This window comes from Crotalus tigris, unplaced genomic scaffold (genome assembly GCF_016545835.1).
Source record: "Crotalus tigris isolate CLP2741 ecotype Arizona unplaced genomic scaffold, ASM1654583v1 scf7180000020724.653033, whole genome shotgun sequence".
In the NCBI taxonomy this organism is placed as follows: domain Eukaryota; kingdom Metazoa; phylum Chordata; class Lepidosauria; order Squamata; family Viperidae; genus Crotalus; species Crotalus tigris.
Window position 1 is genome coordinate 527,348 of NW_024098152.1, and position 20,723 is coordinate 548,070.

Below are 20,723 nucleotides of genomic sequence, written 5' to 3' on the forward strand. Positions count from 1 at the left end.
AATGAGATCATAAATCCCAATCCAGCACTATACCATTGAAAAAGAAAAACAAAGTCAAGAAGAAACCAGCATGGCTGCACAAAGATCTCTCAGACAAACTGAAAGACAAAAAGGACAAGTACAAAAAATGGAAAGAGGGACACATAACTAAGGCTAATTATCAGCAGACAGCCAGAACATGCAAAGATGAAGTCAGGAAAGCAAAGGCTCAGAATGAACAAAGACTTGCAACAAAAGTCAAAGATAATAAAAGTTTCTTTCAACATATAAATAACCAAAAATAGTTAAGGAAACAGTTGGTCCTCTAAAGAGAGAAGATGGCAAGGAAATAAGAGGCAGTAGACAGAAAGCAGAGCTGCTTAACTCATTCTTTGCATCAGTCTTCACACAATAAACTATAGACAACCTACCCAAAAAACTACTGTAAAAGACGGACTAGAAATAAAAATTAGAACGAGCAAGAAAATGGTAAGAAAACACCTGTCTGACTTTGACGAATATAAATCACAGGTACCTGACAAATTACATCCCAGAGTTCTGAAGGGAACTGGAAGGTGTCTCAGAAGCACCAAGGAAGTACCTTAGGATTGCAAAAGGACTGATGTGGTTCCCATCTTCAAGAAAGGGAAAAAAACATCCAGAAAACTACAGACCAATCAGCCTAAAGATCCTGGAAAAGATAATCAAAAAACATCTGTAAACAACTAGAAAGAAATAAAGTTTTAACTAGTTGTCAGCCCAGGTTTGTTAAAAACAGATCATGCCAAACCAATCTTATTTCATTATTTCCTAAAGTGACTAAATTAGTAGACCAGTGAAATGCTGTGGACATAGTAGACTTAGATTTCAGCAAGGCATTCAACAAAGTAGACTACAACCTACTTCTTGGTAAGCTAGAAAAATGTTGAATAGACAACATCATTACCAGATGGCTCTGTAGCTGGCTGACAAAGCATACTCAATGAATAATCCTTAATGGTACTACATTTACATGGAGGAAAGTAACCAGTGGGGTACCACAAGGCTCCAGCTTAGGCCCAGGACTCTTCAATATCTTCATCAATGACTTAGATGAGGGAATAGAAGGGGAACTCATCAAATTTGCAGATGACACTAAGTTGGCAGAAATAGCCAACATCCCTGAAGACAAGCTCAGGATCCAAAAAGAACTTGACAGACTTGAACAAAGTAACAAAATGAATTTTAATGTGGAGAAAAGCAGAAGTTTACATTTAGGCAGGAAAAACCAAAAGTATAAGTACAGATTAGGCGAGACCTGGCTCAAAAACAGCCACTGTGAGAGGGACCTTGGAGTCCTAGTGGATGATCACTTGACCATGAGCCAGCTGTGTGCGGCAGCAACCAGAAAAGCTAATACAATCCTGGGTTGTATAAACAGGCATAGAATCAAAACTACATGAAGTATTAGTATCATTTTATAAAACCCTAATAAGACCACACCCAGAATACTGCAACCAATTTTGGTCATCCCACTACAAAAAAGATGTTGAGATTTTAGAAAAAGTTCACAGAAGAGCAACTAAAATGATCAAAGGCCTGGAAACTAAAACATACGAAGAACGGTTGCAGAATTTGGGTTTAGCTAGTCCAGAGAAAAGAAGGACTAGGGGGGGACATGATAGCAGTATTCCAATATTTGAGGGGCTGCCACAAAGAAGAGGGGGGGGTCAAATTCTCCAAAGGACCTGAAGGCAGGACAAGAAGCAATGAATGGAAACTAATCAAGCAGAGAAACAACCTAGAATTAAGGAGAAATTTCCTGAGAGAACAATTAAGTGGAACAACCTGCTTCCAGAAGTTGTAGGTTCTCCATCAATGGAGGTTTTTAAGAAGAGACTGGACAGCCACTTGTCTGAAATGACATAGGGGGGCTGGACTAGAAGACCTCCAAGGTCCCTTCCAGCTCTACTGTAATGTTGAAGAGTACTGGGCCTAAGAGAGAGCTTTGGGGTACCCCACTGCGTGCTTCCCTCCATGTAAACATCACAGCTCCATTCAGGGCCACACACCTGAGTGCGTTGGTCGGTGGCTGGCAACTCCCTCTGGTGGTGAGGCTATCTGTCCCCCACTGTGCTCTCTTTCCATCCCGTGGTCTACTTTGTCAACTGCCTTGCTGGCGTCCAAGTAATAGTAATAGTAGCAAAGTTGGAAGGGACCTTGGAGGTCATCTAGTCCAACCCCCTGCTCAGGCAGGAAACCCTACACCATTTCGGACAAATGGCTGTCCAGTCTCTTCTTAAAAACTTCCAGTGTTGGAGCATTTACTGCTTCTGGAGGCAGGCTGTTCCACTGATTAATTGTTCTAACTGTCATGTATATGATCTTCACAGCATTTACCTGATCCGTTAATTTAGTCACTTTATCCAAGAAGGCAATAAGGTTTATTTGGCATGAGCTGCTTTTAACAACCGCACCCTGGCTTCCAGGAATCGCCTGATTCATTTCTGGATGTTCACAAACCTACTGCTTGATTACTGTGTCTTTTCCAGGATTTCACCGCATATTGATGTCAAGCTGTTCGGCCTGTAGTTTCCTGGATCTCCTTTTTACTCTTTTCAAAGGCTGGAGTCACATCAGCTCTTTTCCAGCCGACAGGCAGTTCCCCAGTTGTCCAGTGGTTCTGAAATCATGTTTGCCAGCTCCCTCAAGACCCTGGGATGTAAATACTCACCCAAAGGAGACGAATCCTTCTCTTGCCAAATCCTTGTCTATCTTGTTCTGTCTCTCACGGGGCTGCTTTTGATAGACTGGATTGTTTTTTCCTTTTGTGTAAAAAACAGAAGTAAAGGCAGAAATTAAGCAGTTCTGCTTTTTTTTTTTTTTTTTCTTGTTACCTTTCATCTCCTTGCCATCTTCACCAGTCAGTGGACCGATCATTTCCTTTACTTTCCTCTTGGTGCTTATATGTCAAAAACAAAAAAAACACCTATTATTTTTGGCATTTTTTGCTCTTTTGAACCTTAAGGTTCTTGACTTGGTCTTTGCAGATTTGAGCTATTTGCTGGTATTCTGTTCTGGTTACAAACCCCTTTCCATTTTTTTTTTTTTTAATATATATTAGTCCTTTTTGCCAGAGAGCTCTTTCTGTAACCACGCTAGTTTATTGTTTCTGTTTGGGACTTTATTATCTGGTTTTCCAGGGTTTCCCAAGCATCCTGAATTGGTTTTCCCTACAGCAGTGGTTCTCATCCTTTTTAATGCCGTGACCCCCCAACCGGTCGTTAAGTCGAGGACTACTCAACTGGTGCAGCACCGTTTGCAGAATGGGACTTGGCGGGCTCAGCAGGGCAGAGACAGCCTGGACAATTCCTATTGGCTTTTGAAAGCCAATAGAATTAGACTCTATTCAAGAGAGTCTATTCTATTGGCTTTCAAAAACCAATAGAATAAAAGGGAGTAGCACAGCTAAGAAAAAGGGGAAAAAAATGGTGGACTGCGTTTGGCAACCCCCGTGAAATGGTCGTTCGACCCCAAATGGGGTCCTGACCCACAGGTTGAGAACCACTGCCCTACAGGATTTCTGGGGGGGGGGGTTGTCCCTCCCTGGATGGCCCTTTCAGTTCGGCCTCCTGCTCTGCAGGGGGTGGCGTTAACCTGGCAAACAGGGGAAGCTGCTTCCCTTCTAGAGGAGCAGGAGGCAGGCTCTGTTTTAGGAAGCTCCTCGCTCTGAGAACAGACCCCTTGGCTCCCCTCCGGTCTTTAAATTAAATCCCTTTCTTCGCAGAGAGGGGCAAATAATAAGCTGCTAAACGTGTCTCCTCCACAACAGGTGAGAAAACTGGGAGGAAGGTTGCCCTCCCCCAAGCCCTGTAAAAGTAGGTAAAGTAAAACAAATGTTCCCACAATTAAAGCTCTGTACAGCCAACCTGTCCCCTCCCCCCACTAATTTCTGCAGTTTCAGGGCTGATTTGAAGGGGACTCCCACCCCACCCCACCCCACACACATCCTGGAAGACGCCCTGCGGTAATGCAGCCTTGCTGTTCCTGGCACTCCTGTCACCGATGGGTGGGAACAGGAAGAAGCCGGCTTGGCGTGTCATCTGACACCCGTGCTAAAGCAAGGAGGCTGTGATGATGTCTCAAAGTGGCTCCTCTCCCCCCTCCCCCCCCCGCTGAAGCCCAGCCCCTGGGACTGGCGTTCCCGGCTCCTTCCGGGTCTTCTGAGCCATCAAGCCGTTGCTCCGCTTGCTCTCCGGGCATCCCTGACCGGTGGCTGTCTGGCAAAAGGGAGCCCCCTCCGGGGCCGGGCGCTTTAGCCAGGGGGCTTCCGATTGTTTAAGCCACAATCTTGACGACCTTCCTGGCCCTGAAGAGTGTGGATACCTACCCACCCCGGTTCCCATCACCCGGTCTGGAACAGGACCTGATGCTGGGAAGGGGGAGGGGTATGAGCCAGACGAATAAAGTGTTGCACCCCGAGGCTCGGAAGCTTCGCTTGGACTGAGGCAAAGCGCCTTCCCACCTTTTGTGGCCCCTTCGTGCTATTTAATTTGCCCGTTGCCTGCTATTTTCATAAGTCCGTTTTTCACTTCTGCATCTTCACAACCGGACAGGGGTCGTTTCTTCCTAAAATTTGTCTACCACTTGAACTGTTAGGCAGCACATAGAACTTGTCTAGCAAAAACAATACAGAATCAGAATTCATGATCACCAGAACAGCAACCAGAGCAAATAGCTAAGTTGTAGACAACAGCACCGCCAGGACAGTTCACAGCAAGGGTTCCCCGGAAGAGCGGTGTGTAGCCCTAACCCCGGCCCTTCCCCAGCTTTTTCCCTCCATCTGGTCAGGCCCTGGCTAGGAGAGGGCGGGGCCGCCCCACCTACGTGAAGCCCCTCCCCACCAGTTAAAAGCAGGTGCGGCTGATCTCCAGGCTGGAAGGCTCAGGCCAGGTTCAAGGACTGTCAGTTTGGATAGGCGGGTTCCCCCCCCCATAGGTCACTGGTTCAGCAGGCAAATATCTGCGTTCAGGGGGCATTTTGGGTTGTGTTTTCAGAATATTTTGCACAAATGCAAACCAGAAGACCGTCTGGTGCTCTGCTCCACAGTCTTGCGGCCCCTTTATGCCATTTGAGGGCTGGGTCAAGCTCCGAGGACCCCTTGCGTTAGAACCGCCATGCTGCTTCCAGCTCTCCTACAGTTATGGGGGGAGGGGAAAGATTTGGGGTGCCCAGGTGGCTCTGTCGGTGTGAGAGCCGAGGTCGCAGAAGAGGCGTTTTGGCGAACAGAGACTTTCTTCTCACGGAACCCTTGGAAGGCTCATGGGACAGTGGCCTGAACCATCAGAGGGGGGAGGGGAGGTTTTACTCTCTTAATTACCTTTTTCTCGTCAGAGCTGGAATTCCTTCTACCGTGTCGGTATGCTGTGCCTAATAACGTCATACATTAGAGATCGCAATGTCTCCAGTGGATTTACTTCGTTGGGCTTTTCAACCGGAACTTTGACGGGGGGGGGGGAGGATTCTTGCAATGTGCCACTTGTGCTTTTACTGGCACCGGGACCGCTTCCTGCCTATGGCCGGTGCCCTTTTAAGGGTTTGCTCAGAGGGGGAGGAAACGTGGTTTCCCCCCCCCCTTTTAGAATAATGTTGAACATACAATTAAAGCTTCTATTATTTCAGTTCACTTTTCATACTTGTGGGCCCTTCTGCACTTGGGTCTCAGTCGTTTGCCTTCTGGGGAAAAGGCCAAGGGTGGGTTGCTGGACCGAAACTGCCCCAGGGTCAAGCCGGCCAGGGGGGCAGCCTCATTGATCCCATTACTGATCCTGCTGAGGCTACGCCCTCCATCATCTGGGAGCCCCAGAGAGGCATCTTCTGATGAATGCCTCCCTTGGCAAGGAGGGGCGGCACCAGTTTATGCCCTCCCCTCCCTTGTCCAAATGACAAGCCCCTCCCCCCATGCTCTCAACCATTCCTCTTGCGCCTAGCTGGGAGGCAAGGAAGACTTCCCTAGAGCCATCTATGCCCTGAAGAGTTCTTCAGAATCAGACATTCCCTTTCTGCAGAAAGCGGTGGAGCTGTAGCCATGTACGCCAGGAGCATGACAGAACATGTATGTTCACTGGGAACCATAGGAATAAGGCCTGCAAAGCATTGCTCCCGGGGGGGGAGGGCGATTAGTCCCCTAGAGGCCCTGGGCCGAGAGCCCCCATCCTCCTCCTGCTCCTCCTCCTCCGTCTGGGAAGTTCCTCCAACGGTGCTGCCGTTAAAGGGACGACTAATCTTGTAACTTTGATTTCTCCCCTTGAGGAGCGCTTTTCTCTGGTTTGGTACCGATTAAGCAAGCTTTGCTCAGCATTTCGGCTGGTCGGGTCTTCGCGCGGCTGAAAATCCTCTTTGGCTCGAGCGGTTTAGCAAATCTGTGAAGCTTTCCACCAGCTCCCTGGGGCGGGGCGGGGGCGGGGGCGGGGGCGGGGGCGGGGCTTGTGTCGCGCCCTCCGTTTGTGAAAGGGGGGGGCGGGGGCGCAGCAGGGCGCGACTGTCCTCCTCTTGCTGGTCATTCGCCGTCATTGAAAACATCTGACCGGATTAGCAGCGGAGACGATGCTAAGTTCGGGCCGAACTTCACAGACTACCTGAATTCAGGATTTGGGGCGGGATGTTTGTTTGCCGCCCATCTCGGGGTAGTTGTTATTTGGTAACAGCCATAGTTATTTCATACTGTTTGTTATAAGGATATTTCCGTCGGACGCCGCGGGTTGGTAAAATGCGGCCTGAAAGCGAAGCAGAGATTCCAAAGCTAGAGAGGGCAGAGGGCGCCTGGAGGAGGGGGGGGACCTGGGCTGCGCGTCGTGGATTCCCCCCCCCCCCGGAACCTTTAAGGCCAGTTTCTTTCTCCCAGCCCAGCCTGTCTCCGGACGCCTCCTGCCCGTGGCCTTTTCAAGCTTGCGGCAGATGTTGCCGTTATGGGCTCATTTTCACCTAAAAGACGGTGGGAGGGGGCGGGGGCATCTTTCCCCACGCTTGGACCGGGGCCAGTCACCCGGCCGCAGGGAGCAGGAGCCCCCCCGCGCCCTCCAGTGCTTCCGCGGGTGACGGGGGGGGCCGCCCGGGCGGCCTTGACCGCTCCCGCTCTCGGGGTTTCGGCCAGAGCGAGCGCGCGCCGCCCGGCTTGGCCCAGGCCGAGAGAGGCAGGCCCCCGAAGGCGCGCGCCGGGAGGGGGCGGAGGAGGAGGAGAAAGGTCGCCCGGTCCCTGCCCCACCCGGCTGGTCGCTCTCCGTCCGCGAAGGCCGCCAGTGCCCTTGGCTCAAATCTCGAACCCGACGACAAACCCAGCCCTCCGGATGCAGCAGCTGCGGTTTCGATCCGGGTTTAGCCCGCTTTCCATTCCGACGCTCTGAAATTGTCCACTCCCCCCCCCGCCCAAGAACTGCCGGTCTCTACCTTCTCCCCCCTGGCTCCGGAGGAGCTCCACGGAATCCCAGCTGCCCCAAGAGTCTCCTCCGGCCCTCTTTCCCCCGAAGAGGGCAGGGCCTGCAACCGGAGGACCCCCGACAGCTGCATGGGGAGGGGACCAACGAGGGAGGCGTGGGGGGAGTCCTGGGGGGGGCGCCCTAAGGGGACAGTCCGAGAGCACCACGTCTGCCCCCTCCCACCCGGCAGGTACCAGCCACTCAGGAAGTTCTGGGGCCACCAGACAGACCCCTCCAAGGGGATCCAGGGGTGCCAGTCCCACCCTGAGGCGCCGAGGAGAGGGAGTGAGCAAGTCTGAGCACTGACGAAAGCAGCTCCAGGGAAGCTTCTTGCCAATCTTCAAGACTGGAGGGTAGGTGACAGTTGTCCTGTGCGGCCGGATCAGAGGTTGGCTTCCCGAGTAAGAACTGCGGGGGTTCTCTTCCTACTGGGATACAGCCCACCGGAAGCAGAGCTCACATCACCCAGGATCACCCAGGATCCCTGTCTTTCCTCAGGATCAATAAGCTCCCTAGATGTCTTCAAGCAGAGAAGGCCCAAAGTGCTTTAGTAGCTGCTACCCAAGCAGGAGCTTGGAGTCCTCGGGCCCTTCAAATTCACAGGGCCACAAAATGCCATGTGAAGCTTCCCTTCCCCTCTTTCAGATCTTCCAGTTGGCATCAGTGGAGACCCCGACCCAAGACTTTGAGAACAGTTTTGCCTTCTTTAGAACATGCAGGGTTTTATGGCCCCCAGTAGCTTTAGTACCTTTTGTTGGGTTCTTGCTGTTCTCTTATTTTCATGCAGGTGTTTCACCGAGAAAGTAGGTCATGTCCTCCTTGCCCAGCCTGTTAACGAAACATCTGCAAGGCAACAACCAAGAACACGAGGAACCCCTTCAGTTCAGCCCTGAGTTGCAGATGTTCTCTGCCACAGAGCGTTTTTTCCCCCTGCCACCTGTGTGTTCTCTGGCAGGGGGGGTGAGACCACCGGTGCAAGACAGGACATGCCAGAATTCATGTCAGTGGAATAGAGCTGTTCGTAATGGTGCTGAGAGAAGGGCTTCTTCTGCCACCGGGAGGTGAGTCTCTTATTTCCTCCCTCCCTCCCTCCCTCCCTTCCTCTCCTTTCTTCCTTCTCTCCCTCCCTCCCTTTCCTTCATTCCTTCACTCCTTTCCTCTCCCTCCTTCCTCCCTCCCTCCCTTTTCTTCATTCCCTCCTTCCTTCCCTCCCTCCCTCCCCTTCCTTCATTCCTTCTTCCCTCCCTTCTCTCCCTTCTTTCCTCCTTCCCCTTTCCTTCCTTCATTCCCTCCCTCCCTCCCTCCCTCTCCTCTCCTCTTCCTCCCTTCTTCCCTCCCTCCCTGGCATACAAGCCTTTCACTCTCTGGCCCTTCCAAGGTGTTTCCCTCCCAAGTTCTCCAAGTGGAAAGGGGTGCCCCCCCCCCAAGGAGGCAGCCAGCTGAAGCTCCACTGGCAGCTCTGGAGGGTCTCTTCGATGTGCAAGATTTCTTGCTGCAGCCAATGGGCGTCTTTTTCCTGCCAGGGCAGCAGGCAGAAGCTGAGCTGGGCCTTTCCAGCCAGAGAAGCTTGACCCTCTTCGGAATAAGCAGCCCAGGGCAGCCCTGCCTTTCCCAGCGCAATGCCAGGTAAACAGGAAAAGTTTCCAAGATATTCCGGGCCCTAAATTTAGGCCCTGATAAGAGCCATTGTTTCTGTCATCAGAGTTTCCTGTGACCTGAGTTGTGTTTTCCTCTGAGGGAAAAGGATAAGCGGAGACACCCTGGTGGCTGATGGCCGAAGAGCCGGATCTCCCTTATCCTGACCTGACGGTCCTGCAGCAGAGACCCAGAGGGAACCGGGTCCTCCCGAGAGCACAGGCCAAAGGTTCCTCCCACAGGTTCACTGACACCCAGGAACTGGCCACGCCAGCTTCTGCACGGAGCCTGGCCGAATTCCCAGGGAAGGCAAGACGCCCCTTCAGGAAGACAGGGGAGGAAGCCACCAGAGGGTGGAAAAGATCAGCAATGGAAATCCATACGGGGGGGGGGCGGGAGAGGGAGGTTGGCCTTTTCACAGGAACATTGATGCTCCTTTGGGATTTGCATAAAACCAGTAGAGACAAGGCAGAGATGATAGAGGCATGCACAGATGATAAGCGGAAATAACAACAATAATTCATTCTGTGTAGGCACCACCCAACTCCAGGACAATTCTGGGCAGCTCACAACCCAGCATAAAGCCTTCAACACAGGAAGACTAAGAAAGGCCCGGCTCAATAAAGACAATGCGTAGAAGAGAACAAGATGTCAAATTCAGCCCTTTTCACTGCCCCCCCACCCCCCACATGGGATGGACACTCACCTGTCCTACTTTGCAAAACATTCCAGTGCTGAGCTGGGAAATGACACCGGCAGAAGCTGGCAACTTTGGATTTAATAATGGTCAACTTTATACATTGTAGTGTCAGCTGAAGGGCGACCACGTTCGCTTCCTGGCCTGGTTAGAGCAGTGCTTCTCCAGCAGCAGCAGCTGATGAATTTCAGGAGATCCACAAATTTCCATGGGGAGGGGAAAATAATTCAAGTCTGAAATTTAGCTTTCTGATCAATAATGTGTGTATCTGTCATAAGACGCTGCAAAGGCCTTTTACAGTGAGGCAAAAAAGTATTTAGTCAGCCACCAATTGTGCAAGTTCTCCCACTTAAAAAGATGAGAGAGGCCTGTAATTGTCAACATAGGTAGACCTCAACTATGAGAGACAAAATGAGAAAACAAATCCAGACAATCGCATTGTCTGATTTGGAAAGAATTTATTTGCAAATTATGGTGGAAAATAAGTATTTGATCACCTACAAACAAGCAAGATTTCTGGCTCTCACAGACCTGTAACTTCTTCTTTAAGAGGCTCCTCTGTCTTCCACTCATTACCTGTATTAATGGCAGCTGTTTGAACTTGTTATCAGTATAAAAGACACCTGTCCACAACCTCAAACAGTCACACTCCAAACTCCACTATGGTGAAGACCAAAGAGCTGTCGAAGGACACCAGAAACAAAATTGTAGACCTGCACCAGGCTGGGAAGACTGAATCTGCAATAGGCAAGCAGCTTGGTGTGAAGAAATCAACTGTGGGAGCAATAATTAGAAAATGGAAGGCATACAAGACCACTGATAATCTCCCTCGATCTGGGGTTTCACGCAAGATCTCACCCCGTGGGGTCAACATGATCACAAGAATGGTGAGCAAAAATCCCAGAACCACACGGTGAATGACCTGCAGAGAGCTGGGACCAACGTAAAAAGGTAACCATCAGTAACACATTATGCCTCCAGGGACTCAGATCCTGCAGTGCCAGACGTGTCCCCCTGCTTAAGCCAGTACATACCCGGGCCCATCTGAAGTTTGCTAGAGAGCATTTGGATGATCCAGAAGAGGATTGGGAGAATGTCATGTGGTCAGATGAAACCAAAGTAGAACTGTTTGGTAGAAACACAACTCGTCGTGTTTGGAGGAGAGAGAATGCTGCATCCAAAGAACACCATACTTACTGTGAAGCATGAGGGTGGCAACATCATGCTTTGGGGCTGTTTCTCTGCAAAGGGACCAGGACGACTGATCCGTGTACAGGAAAGAATGAATGGGGCCATGTATCATGAGATTTTGAGTGCAAACCTCCTTCCATCAGCAAGGGCATTGAAGATGAAACGTGGCTGGGTCTTTCAGCATGACAATGATCCCAAACACACTGCCCGGGCAACAAAGGAGTGGCTTTGTAAGAAGCATTTCAAGGTCCTGGAGTGGCCTAGCCAGTCTCCAGATCTCAACCCCATAGAAAACCTTTGGAGGGAGTTGAAAGTCCGTGTTGCCCAACGACAGCCCCAAAACATCACTGCTTTAGAGATCTGCATGGAGGAATGGGCCAACATACCAGCAGCAGTGTGTGCCAACCTTGTGAAGACTTACAAAAAATGTTTGACCTCTGTCATTGCCAACAAAGGATATATAACAAAGTATTGAGATGAACTTTTGATATTGACCACGTACTTATTTTCCACCATAATTTGCAAATAAATTCTTTCCAAATCAGACAATGTGATTGTCTGGATTTGTTTTCTCATTTTGTCTCTCATAGTTGAGGTCTACCTATGATGACAATTACAGGCCTCTCTCATCTTTTTAAGTGGGAGAACTTGCACAATTGGTGGCTGACTAAATACTTTTTTGCCCCACTGTATATACTGTAGTTCATGTTATTTTCTGAGTCAAGTCATAATTAGATATGGATGCCCTACATCCATCCTTAGATGGCCATCAATGTAAGTCGGGGACTGGTGGCATCAGCCTAGGCGACACGACAGTGATAGGTCACCCATTTTGAGAGCTTTGCATCCTGGTCACTTTCATCAGCTCTGTCACCATCAGTACACAAATGTAAAAAGCCCCAACACTCTTGCAAGCAAAAATAAACTACTGGTATTTTTGGAATGCTTATCTCTGGGGTAAATATTTGGACAGCTGCAGCACACAAGGCAGCTCTCTGCCTTGTCTCGTTCTCCCCCTGCTCTGCCCTGAAATGTTACTGAGTTTTTATGCTTTCAAGCTACTTTTTTTATTATTCCAGTAATGGGAGGAGATGGCAAGGAGGTGACAGGCATCAGGGAGAAAGAACAGCTGACTAATTCACTCTTTGTTTTTGTCATCCCGCAAAAGAAAAAAGTCCAACCCCTCCGGACAGCCCAGCCCAGCCTCCCAAAGCGGTGGAGGTTTTTAAGAAGGGGCTGGACAGCCACTTGTCCAGAACGAACAGGGTTACCTGCTCAAGCTTCAGTCTTTCAACTTGTAATTACAAAACGCTCCAAACAGACTCCGTGGTCTTAAGGCATCACTTTCCTTGATTAAAGTTTTAAAAATTAAATCTTATTTCTTCTAGCAGTCGACGTGATGTGCCGGTGCCTGGAAGATGTGAGGGTCTGGATGGGGGTGAACAGGCTTAGACTCAACCCTGACAAGACCGAGTGGCTTTGGGTCTTGCCCCCCCCCCAAGGGTCATCCTGATGGTCCATCATTGGTCGGGGGGGGTGGGTGGGTGGGTGGGTAAACTTACCTCCCTCAGTGCAGGCACGCAACTTGGGTGTCCTCCTGGACTCACAGCTAAATTTGGAACAACATCTATTGGCTGTGGCCAGGGGGACCTTTGCCCAGGTTCGCCTGGTGCACCAGTTGCGGCCTTATTTGGTCCGGGAGGCTCTACTCATGGTTACTCATGCACTTGTCACCTCAAGACTGGATTACTGTAATGCGCTCTACATGGGGCTACCCTTGAAGAGCGTTCGGAGACTGCAGTTGGTTCAGAATGCAGCCGCGAGCGTGTCACCTATCCTCCGCGAGCTGCACTGGCTTCCTGTGGGTCTCCAGATGCAATTCAAGGGTTATCACCTTTAAAGCCCTTCATGGCTTAGGACCAGGTTACTTACAGGACCCCATACTGCCGCACAGTTCCCAGAGACCGGTGAGGTCCCACAGATTGGGCCTCCTTCAGATCCCGTTGGCCAGACAATGTCGGCTGGCGGGCCGTTGGGGAAGGGCCTTTTCTGTGGTGGCTCCGACGTGGTGGAATCAACCCCCCCCCGAGATTCGAACTACTCCCACCTTGCCAGCCTTCAAGAAAGCCATTAAAACTCTCCTGTTCCGGCAGGCCTGGGGTTGATGTCCCCGGGGGGGCCGGGACACGATTGGGACATGTTGTATGAATGCACTCATTTTATTGTTATATTTATTGTTTTAATTTTGTACGCCGCCCTGAGTCCCTAGGGATTGGGCGGCATATAAATTTTATTAATAAATAAATAAATAAATAAATAGTTTAGGAGTATTCCGTGCTTATGTGGTGGAAAGCCGATTAAGATTTTCTTGTCCTGTTGTTAAAACGCTTGTATGTTTTCATTGATCTTATCTTCAAGAAGCTGCATTTCCTACTAGGCCAGTGATTCTCAACCTTTCTAATGCCGTGACCCCATAATACAGTTCCCCATGTTGTGGTGATCCCCAAGTGGGTGTGGCCACCAATAAGAGGGAGTAGGACAGCTAGGGAAAAGGGAAAAAAATGGCGGACAGCATGGTTTGGCGACCCCCGTGAAATGGTCATTTGACCCCAAATGGGGTCCCGACCCACAGGTTGAGAACCACTGTACTAGGCCCTTTCTGGTTAACACATTTTTATAGAGAGATTAAATGAGGAGCTCATCTTCACAAGCTCCAGGACTCCAAGAACAAGAGAGTTTCTTAAGCTGTTTTGAAAAAAGAAGCGCACCAATGCCCATTCAATTTTACACCTAAATCTCTTAAATCTCCTTCTGTGAGCTGCAAATGGCACACCGAAAGCTCCTTGAAATCTTTCGCAAAAGAAGGAGAAGCGCCGGGAGGTGGACCTCGGTGGGAACTTGGCCCGAGTTGTGTGAATGGTGGTGCCTTGACCTAGAAATGCAGCAATCCGCCCCAGGCCCAAAACGCTGCCCGAAAGGCCCTTTCTCCAGCAAGGGTCAGGAGAACAGCAAGGGCGGACTTTCCTTTCTGCAGCTTTTAACGGGGCCGAATGCGTGTCCTTCGTGTCCCCTTTTCCTGGAGCTGCTGGATAACGAGGCTGGATTCAAAAGGACATTGTGCCCAAATGAGTAAGACCCAATTTTCCATGGGACAGTGCCAACTGCAGGACCTGCCAGAGGACCCTGGGAAGTCAAGTGACCGCCAGAAACGAAGAAGCACCAAAGGACCAGCGCAGGTCTTGCCCCAACAAGGATCGTGATTGCTGCCGCCTCAGGGCTCCTGGTCAGTGGGGCCCGTGGGTGCAATGCAGGACCGTCCCTCTGTCCCCCCTGCCCCCACCCAGGTTTTGCAGCTCTGCCCGGCCCCGCTTCCTTCCGCCTCGGCCACAGCCCCCTCCCCCGCAGGAGCCGATGGTTAACCTCCCATCCTGGACTGCTGCTCAGCTTGGATTCAGGGGTGGCCCATAAAGACCAGGAAAGTCAACACTGCGTTTCCCCCCACATCTCCCGGCCGCCCTTTGGGCTCCTGCCAGGGCTCCCTTTTCTAAGAACAAATCTTTGCTTTGCAACCAGGCTTCCCGGCTTCTTTGCTTCTACCAGCCGCAACTGTCAGTTCTTTCATCGCCACAAAGTTTCTGAGCACCCACCGTGGAAAGAAGGAACAAAGTGTCCCCTATGCTTTAATCAAACAGCATCAGCAAGTGGGAGGTGGGGGGAGAAGGGGTTTTGCATTTGCAAAGAGGTCTTAACCCCCCCCCCCCAGGGCATCCAAAGATCTGTGGGGCCAAGACCCAAGGACTTTGCCCGGGAGGTGAGTGGGGGAGTTGCTCCACACAGTTTCCCAGGCAGAGAATGAACAGGAAGCAAGATGAGGCTGAGGAAAACAGGGTTCCCCGGGCCCAGGGCAACCCCTTGCCTCCCGTAGCATTATTGAGTGCGCCCCCTCCCCATTCGGGGAACATGCGGTTCAGAGGAACGCTCCGCTGGTCCTGCTTTGTCTGCATGGTCCCCGTCGCTCCCACGGGGCATCTTCCGGCCTAGGTTTGCTCAGGAATAAAGGTCTTGTTTCAAACTTCACTAGAAAAGCTTCAGTTACAAAAGCGGCCATCTCCTCCTCTGGGGACACGAAACCTAGAAAGTAATGAGAGCTTGATCTTTCTATATCCAGAAAATAGTCATCATTTGTTCAGGTGACTCATATCTGGTTCAGGAATAACTGGAAAATATTTAGCAGCATCGGAAGCTTTTAAAGAGGCCTTTTAATTGCAGATACTGGGGTTTTAATTCATTTATTCTTGGTAATGAATCTGTTATTTATTATATTCAATATTCCATAAATGCTCATTCATGAATGGATCAAACTGCTATATGATCCTATGAGCTAGTCAATACAGGAATTCAATCAGAATGTGGCTGCAAGTAGAATACGGCTCTAAAACAGAAGCCTACTCTCCAAATTTCAGAAAGTAATTGTGTTTCTTTCTCTCCTGCTCTGCTGGCCAGATTCTGCCAGGAATAGTGCCCTATTGTTACCAAGCCAAACAATGGAACATGTTATCAAGGAGACTTTAGTGAACAGCTAGAAAAGAATGAATTGCTTGGCAGGAGCCAGGAGGTCTTAATCAGGAACAAGTTTATACCAAAACAATGCAAACTCCCGAGAAGCCCCCATTGAGTTAACCAGAGAAATGCAGGGGATGCTGCTACGTACCAGGACTTACTGTAGAGCAACCTGTAGGAGGACCTCTCCACGTGATCCCAGCAGAGAAGGTGGCAAAATGCGGGCTGGACTTAAGCTACCATCAGAGGCATCCAACACAGGGCTGGTTGGACAAGAGCATCCAGGGTGTGTTTGTCAAAGGCTGGGCATGAAAACCCAAGAGAGTGTTGAATGATGCACTGCAAACTGCCTGTCTAAGCACATGTTATTCAATACCTTTGTAAATGACAAGTGCGTAGAAGAAAGTGCTGTAAAATTGGCAGAAGCCAGAAGGATAGTAGGAGAGGAAATAGCTTTCAGAGCAGCATCAGCATGACCTTCCCAAGCTGGAGTAATAAGCAGAAAATGAGAGGTGCAAACAGCTAACAGACTCAAGAAAAGGACGTCTGGGTGCTTATAAGATACACTTAGTATTGTCGTGTACCTAGACAAGAAAGCCAAATGGGCAGGTATAGAACAGTTGGTACCGGGCTCAACAGCAGTAACTGGAAGAGGGATCTAGGAGGCCTAGTGGACAATTGCTTAAGTTTGAGCCAGCCATGTGCTGCAACCACCAAAAAAGCCAACGTAGTCCTAGGCTGCATTGACAAAGGGACAGAATTGAGGTCACATGAAGTATTAGTATAACTTTACAAGGCCTCGGTAAGGCCACACTTGGAATGCTGCATCCAGTTCTGGTCACCACGATGTAAGAAATATGTTGAGACTCTGGAAAGACTGCAGAGAAGAGCAACAAAGATGATTAGGGGACTGGAGGCTAAAACATATGAAGAACGGTTGCTGGAATTGGGTTTGTCTAGTTTAATGAACAGAAGGACTAGGGGTGACATGATAGCACTGTTCCAATATTTGAGGGGCTGCCACAAAGAAGAGAAGGTCCACTTATTCTCCAAAGCTCCCAAAGGCAGAACAAGAAGCAATAGATGGAAGAACTGCAAGGTCCCTTCCAACTCTGTTATTCTGTTAGGTGCCAAGCTAACGCCAATGCCAGGTCAGCCACGTACACAGAGAGGAAGCACTTTTCTGAGACTCAGAGCTCCCGAGTGCTGCAACTGGCTGCCTTCACTGAAGAGGTTTTGGGAAAGGCTGGGTTCCAGCCCTAGCCAGGAGTTGGACAGGAGGATCCCCAAGGAACAACCCCCAAACCCTGCATATTCTTTGACTGAATGTGGTGATGCAGCTTTTCTGTCAACTCTACAATGAACCTGGCTGCAGCCATTTTTGTCGTTCTAGGCCCCCGCCGTATTTATGCAGCTGATCAATCAGGTGCTGCATGATCATCTTTACAAGGGGGTGTTAGTCTACCTTGTGACATCCTCATTTACACAGAAACCGTGGAGGAGCATGTGAAGTTGGTCCGGGAGGTGCTCAAGAGGCTCTTAAAGGCAAACCTTTACGCTAAATTGTCTAAGTGTGAATTCCACCAGTCCTGCCTCAACTATTTAGGGTACTAGATTTCCAGTGAGGGGGTGGAAATGGACCCTGCCAAACTTAAGGCTGTATTGGAAGGGCAAACAACTCGCAAATAGCTGCAGAGCTTTTTGGGTTTCGCAAACTTTTACGGGTAGTTCATTCCTTCCTTTGCTGCAATAGCTTTACCAATCACTGAACTGTTGAAAACAGGTACAGGAGGTGGGAGACTTCGTTCCGGTCAACCCTTGAAGTGGACCATGGTGTTCGAGCAGCTAAAAAGACTATTTGCGGAGGAACCAATCCTTAAATACCCCGACCCTGAAAAGCAATTAATCATCCAGGCTGATGCTAGTGATGTTGCTGTAGGTGCCCTGCTCCTACAGAGGAACGACAAAGGGAACTACAACCATGCGCTACACCTCAAAGAAAGGTGCGACAATGAGCTTTTGCAGCAAGATGGGCATTACTCACATGGTGGCACTTTTTAGAGGGGAGCATTTTGAGGTATGGACTGGTCATAAAAACCTAGAGGCACTGAAGACCCCATGTAGATTATCTCCTAAACAGGTCTGATGGGCACAATGTTTCAGCTGTTTTAACTTTGCCCCAAAGTACAATCTGGGGGGAAAGACCCTTCTGGCTGACGCACTGTCCAGAATGCCTCAGTACAAAAGCTGCCGTGAAGAAGTAATTAATGCAATTATTTCCCTACCACAAAAGGCCTTTCAAGTAACCAATCTAAGTTGTACCTTCCCAGTACTCTACAGGGCTTTTCAACCGGTGGTACGCAAGCACCTGTGGTGGTTCGCGTAGGACGGGTTGAAAAAAAAAAAGTAAAAAAAAAGTGTAAAAGTGGATGAGGTGAAGTGGCAGCAGCACAGGCAGCGGCACAGTGGCAAAGTCAGCTGGAACTGCACGCTGCCTGGGTCCTACTGAGAGCCCAGGATCAAAGCGCGCAACTCCAGCTGATTGGGGGCAGCCTTGGTGATACTTGGATATTGCCTTATCCTAAAAGTGGTACAATGGGTGAAAAGGTTGAAAAGCCCTGCTCCAAGAATCCAGGTCCTCCAGCGGAGCCATGATGCTAAACAAGCTGGCCACTTTGGGTTCCTGAAAACTCTACTCTTTTGGTAGGACTTTGGAAACAGGCCTTCTTCTCCCTAGCTGCCCTGGCCCTTTGCAGCAGCCTTCCTGAGGTTTGGAAGGCCAGGAAGATGGGCTTTGGGCTGGGAGGGGCCAGTGGTGGTTGAACTGATGGAGAAGATGCTGCTTTGTGCACAGGATTGTTTTACTGTTGTTTGTATTGGTTTTGTTGTGAACAGCCTAGGATTAGGGTAAGATAGGCAGCCGGAAGGAAGGAAGGAAGGGAAAGGAAAGGAAAGGAAAGGAAAGGAAAAAGGGAGGACTCACCTACTTGTGGCAGAAGGAACCATTATGAGCTAGGAAAAAAAAAAAATGAGTGTGCAACCGATGGGCCCCCAAGAGCAGAGCCTGCAAGTCTTCCTTCTAGCTTCGATTGCTAGCAGAGTCGGGCCCTGGGCAGGTAAGGAGACTGCTCGTATGTTGAAAACAGGCTACTTGCAGGACCCACCAACAGTTGGCCTTGTGCACCAGAGGGCATAAAGTTAGATAAAAAGTGGCACTGGAGGAGAACTGCCAAGTATCGGATGAACTCTGGGCAAGCAGTTGTGTGTATCTTATGCATTAATTGCTACGGAATGGCTTTCTAAACAAAAAGCATTTGCTGCGCTCAGGTCAAATATGTGCAAACACTCCCTGATGGAAGCTATGCAACGGAAGAAGAATGCGGAGAGGTTTTGTAAGGGTTCTCAGCCCCTCCTGCAAATGCGGAGCTAGTGTGGAAATGAAAAGGGCAAGGACAGGATGGCCTGTTGTGTCTTCTGAAGTCAGCTGGCGGGGGAGGGGGGGAGCTACACGGAACCGGGCTGCTCCTTTCTCTGGTATCTCTCAGGCAACCCGTGTTTCTCCTTGCCGGCAGACTCTGGGCTCCTGCTCCTGGGCCTCTCCCCTCCTGGGCTCGCTGGGAAGCAGGCCCAGCCTCACCCTGTCAGGTGCCCGGCTCACGAGCAAAGAAGGCAAGGCCTTCCCGGGGCTTCTGGCCAGCTGACTTCCTGGAACAACCCCTGGCGCACTGGGTGTTCGGTTGTGCAGTCGCGGGGTTTCCCTCCGCGAGAAGGTAAACGTGCCTTTTTCTTGCCTCCAAGCGCAACAGTCCTTAGGCACGGTGGGAAACGCTGTTTAATTCAGGCGAGCGAGCAGCCAGCGGCTGAGTTCACACGTTCAGGTTTTCTGGTTCCAGGAAATCAGCCTGGCTCCTGGTGCCCAACCGCAGGGCGGCTGGCATTCCCCCTTGCAGCGGGACTCGGAAAGGCACATCGCCCGCCGCTGAATGCGGAGTCACCGGGATCAGCGCTCGCCAAGGCCGAGGATGGGAGCCCTGCGGCTCCCGGAGGCGCAGAGCACGCGCGGGGGCCGGACCGCGGCGGCGGCGGCGGTGAGCGTCCCCCGGCCTCCGGGGTCTCGTCTCGGCGCCCACTCTCCAGCGGGAGGAGCCGCGGCCTCGGAGACGCCGTGCCCAGCCGCCGCGCCTGCGCGCTCCGCCCGTGGCTCCGCCCGGCTGGGATGGCCTCCCGGCTGTCGCCGCCCGCCCACCTCCCCGCGCGCCCACCTCCCCGCGGGCGCCTCGGGCCGGCGAGAGAGAAGGGCGCGGCGGGCAGAGCGCAGCTGGACCTCGCGCGTCTCGCCTCCCGGATCAGGTAGGCCGCGCCGGCGGCGAAGCGCCGTCCCCGAGCACGGCAGCCGCCCCGCCCCTCCACGTGCAGCAGCAGCCGCGGCGGCGGTCTGGCTGGCCGCTCGGCGCGACGTCGCCCTCGGAGCCTCGGCGGAAAGGCCGGGCCCCAGCCGCTGGCCCGCGAGCGGCGAGAGGAGTGCGGCCGCCGCCCTGCCCCAGCGGAGCCCGTCTCTCCCTCAGGCGCGCCCGCCCGGTTCCGCCTTGGCCGCTGGGCTGCTCGCGTGGCCTCGGCCTCTCCGTCCCGGGGAAGCCGTGGGGAGCCCTCCCGCCCGGCGCCTCGTTCTGCTGCCGCCCGTGGCGGGGCTCCTCCTCCCGCCTGGCCTGCAGAGGCCGCTGCTCTCGGAGCCCGGGGGAGTCCTGCAGCGGGGTCCGGGGCCAGCCCGACCAGCAGAGCGGGGGTGGCGGCGCTGAGCGCCTTGCCGGTGGCCCGAGCGCGGAGGAGGGGCTGGCAGCTGCGGCGCGGCCCCGTCAGCTCTCCGGGTCATCCGGGAGAGCGAGCCAGAAGGGGCCGGGCGGCTCGGCCATCGTTTGCTATCCCCGGCCGAGCAAGGCGGCGGCCTTTCTTGCCCTGCGCCGCCCGCCTGGAGCGGGCCGGTGGGCCGGTGGCGGCGATTGCCGAGGGGCTGGTGTGGTTCAGGCCTGCCGAGCTTTTTCTCGCGTGGGGGGCGCTGCAGGGTCCCCAGTTCGGGCCCGGGCGCTTGGCCGGCTGCCCTACTGGGGGATTTGGCCGTTCCGCCGTTTTGAGGCAGCCTGGGAGGGAGCAGACGCCGGGCCCTGCCGGACCGAACCTCCGGCCCATCTTCGCCAGCGGTCTCTCTCCCG

The 20,723-nt window shown here is 51.8% G+C and overlaps 1 protein-coding gene and 2 long non-coding RNA genes across 4 annotated transcripts in view; 2 read left to right on the forward strand and 1 right to left on the reverse strand.

Annotated features, from left to right (window-relative positions):
- The first annotated feature begins 6,492 nt into the window (after positions 1–6,492).
- LOC120319411 lies at positions 6,493–9,442 on the forward strand. The gene is made up of 3 exons (XR_005559754.1): positions 6,493–7,786; positions 8,221–8,494; positions 8,957–9,442. It is a non-coding gene; the product is annotated as an uncharacterized LOC120319411 (long non-coding RNA).
- A 5,092-nt stretch (positions 9,443–14,534) lies between these two features.
- LOC120319421 lies at positions 14,535–19,142 on the reverse strand. The gene is made up of 3 exons (XR_005559757.1): positions 18,500–19,142; positions 15,668–15,818; positions 14,535–15,087 (listed from the first exon to the last, which is right to left on the reverse strand). It is a non-coding gene; the product is annotated as an uncharacterized LOC120319421 (long non-coding RNA).
- Positions 19,143–19,264: 122 nt separating this feature from the next.
- Positions 19,265–20,723, forward strand: part of MYO1C (myosin IC) — a 36,576-nt gene continuing 35,117 nt past the window's right edge. The window contains exon 1 of one of the 2 annotated variants that reach the window (XM_039368256.1): positions 19,265–19,286. The gene's annotated coding sequence lies outside the window, so the exon portion shown is untranslated. Of the gene's footprint in view, positions 19,287–19,737; positions 19,867–20,723 lie in introns of those variants that run through there. The other variant, XM_039368255.1, reaches the window with a different exon arrangement.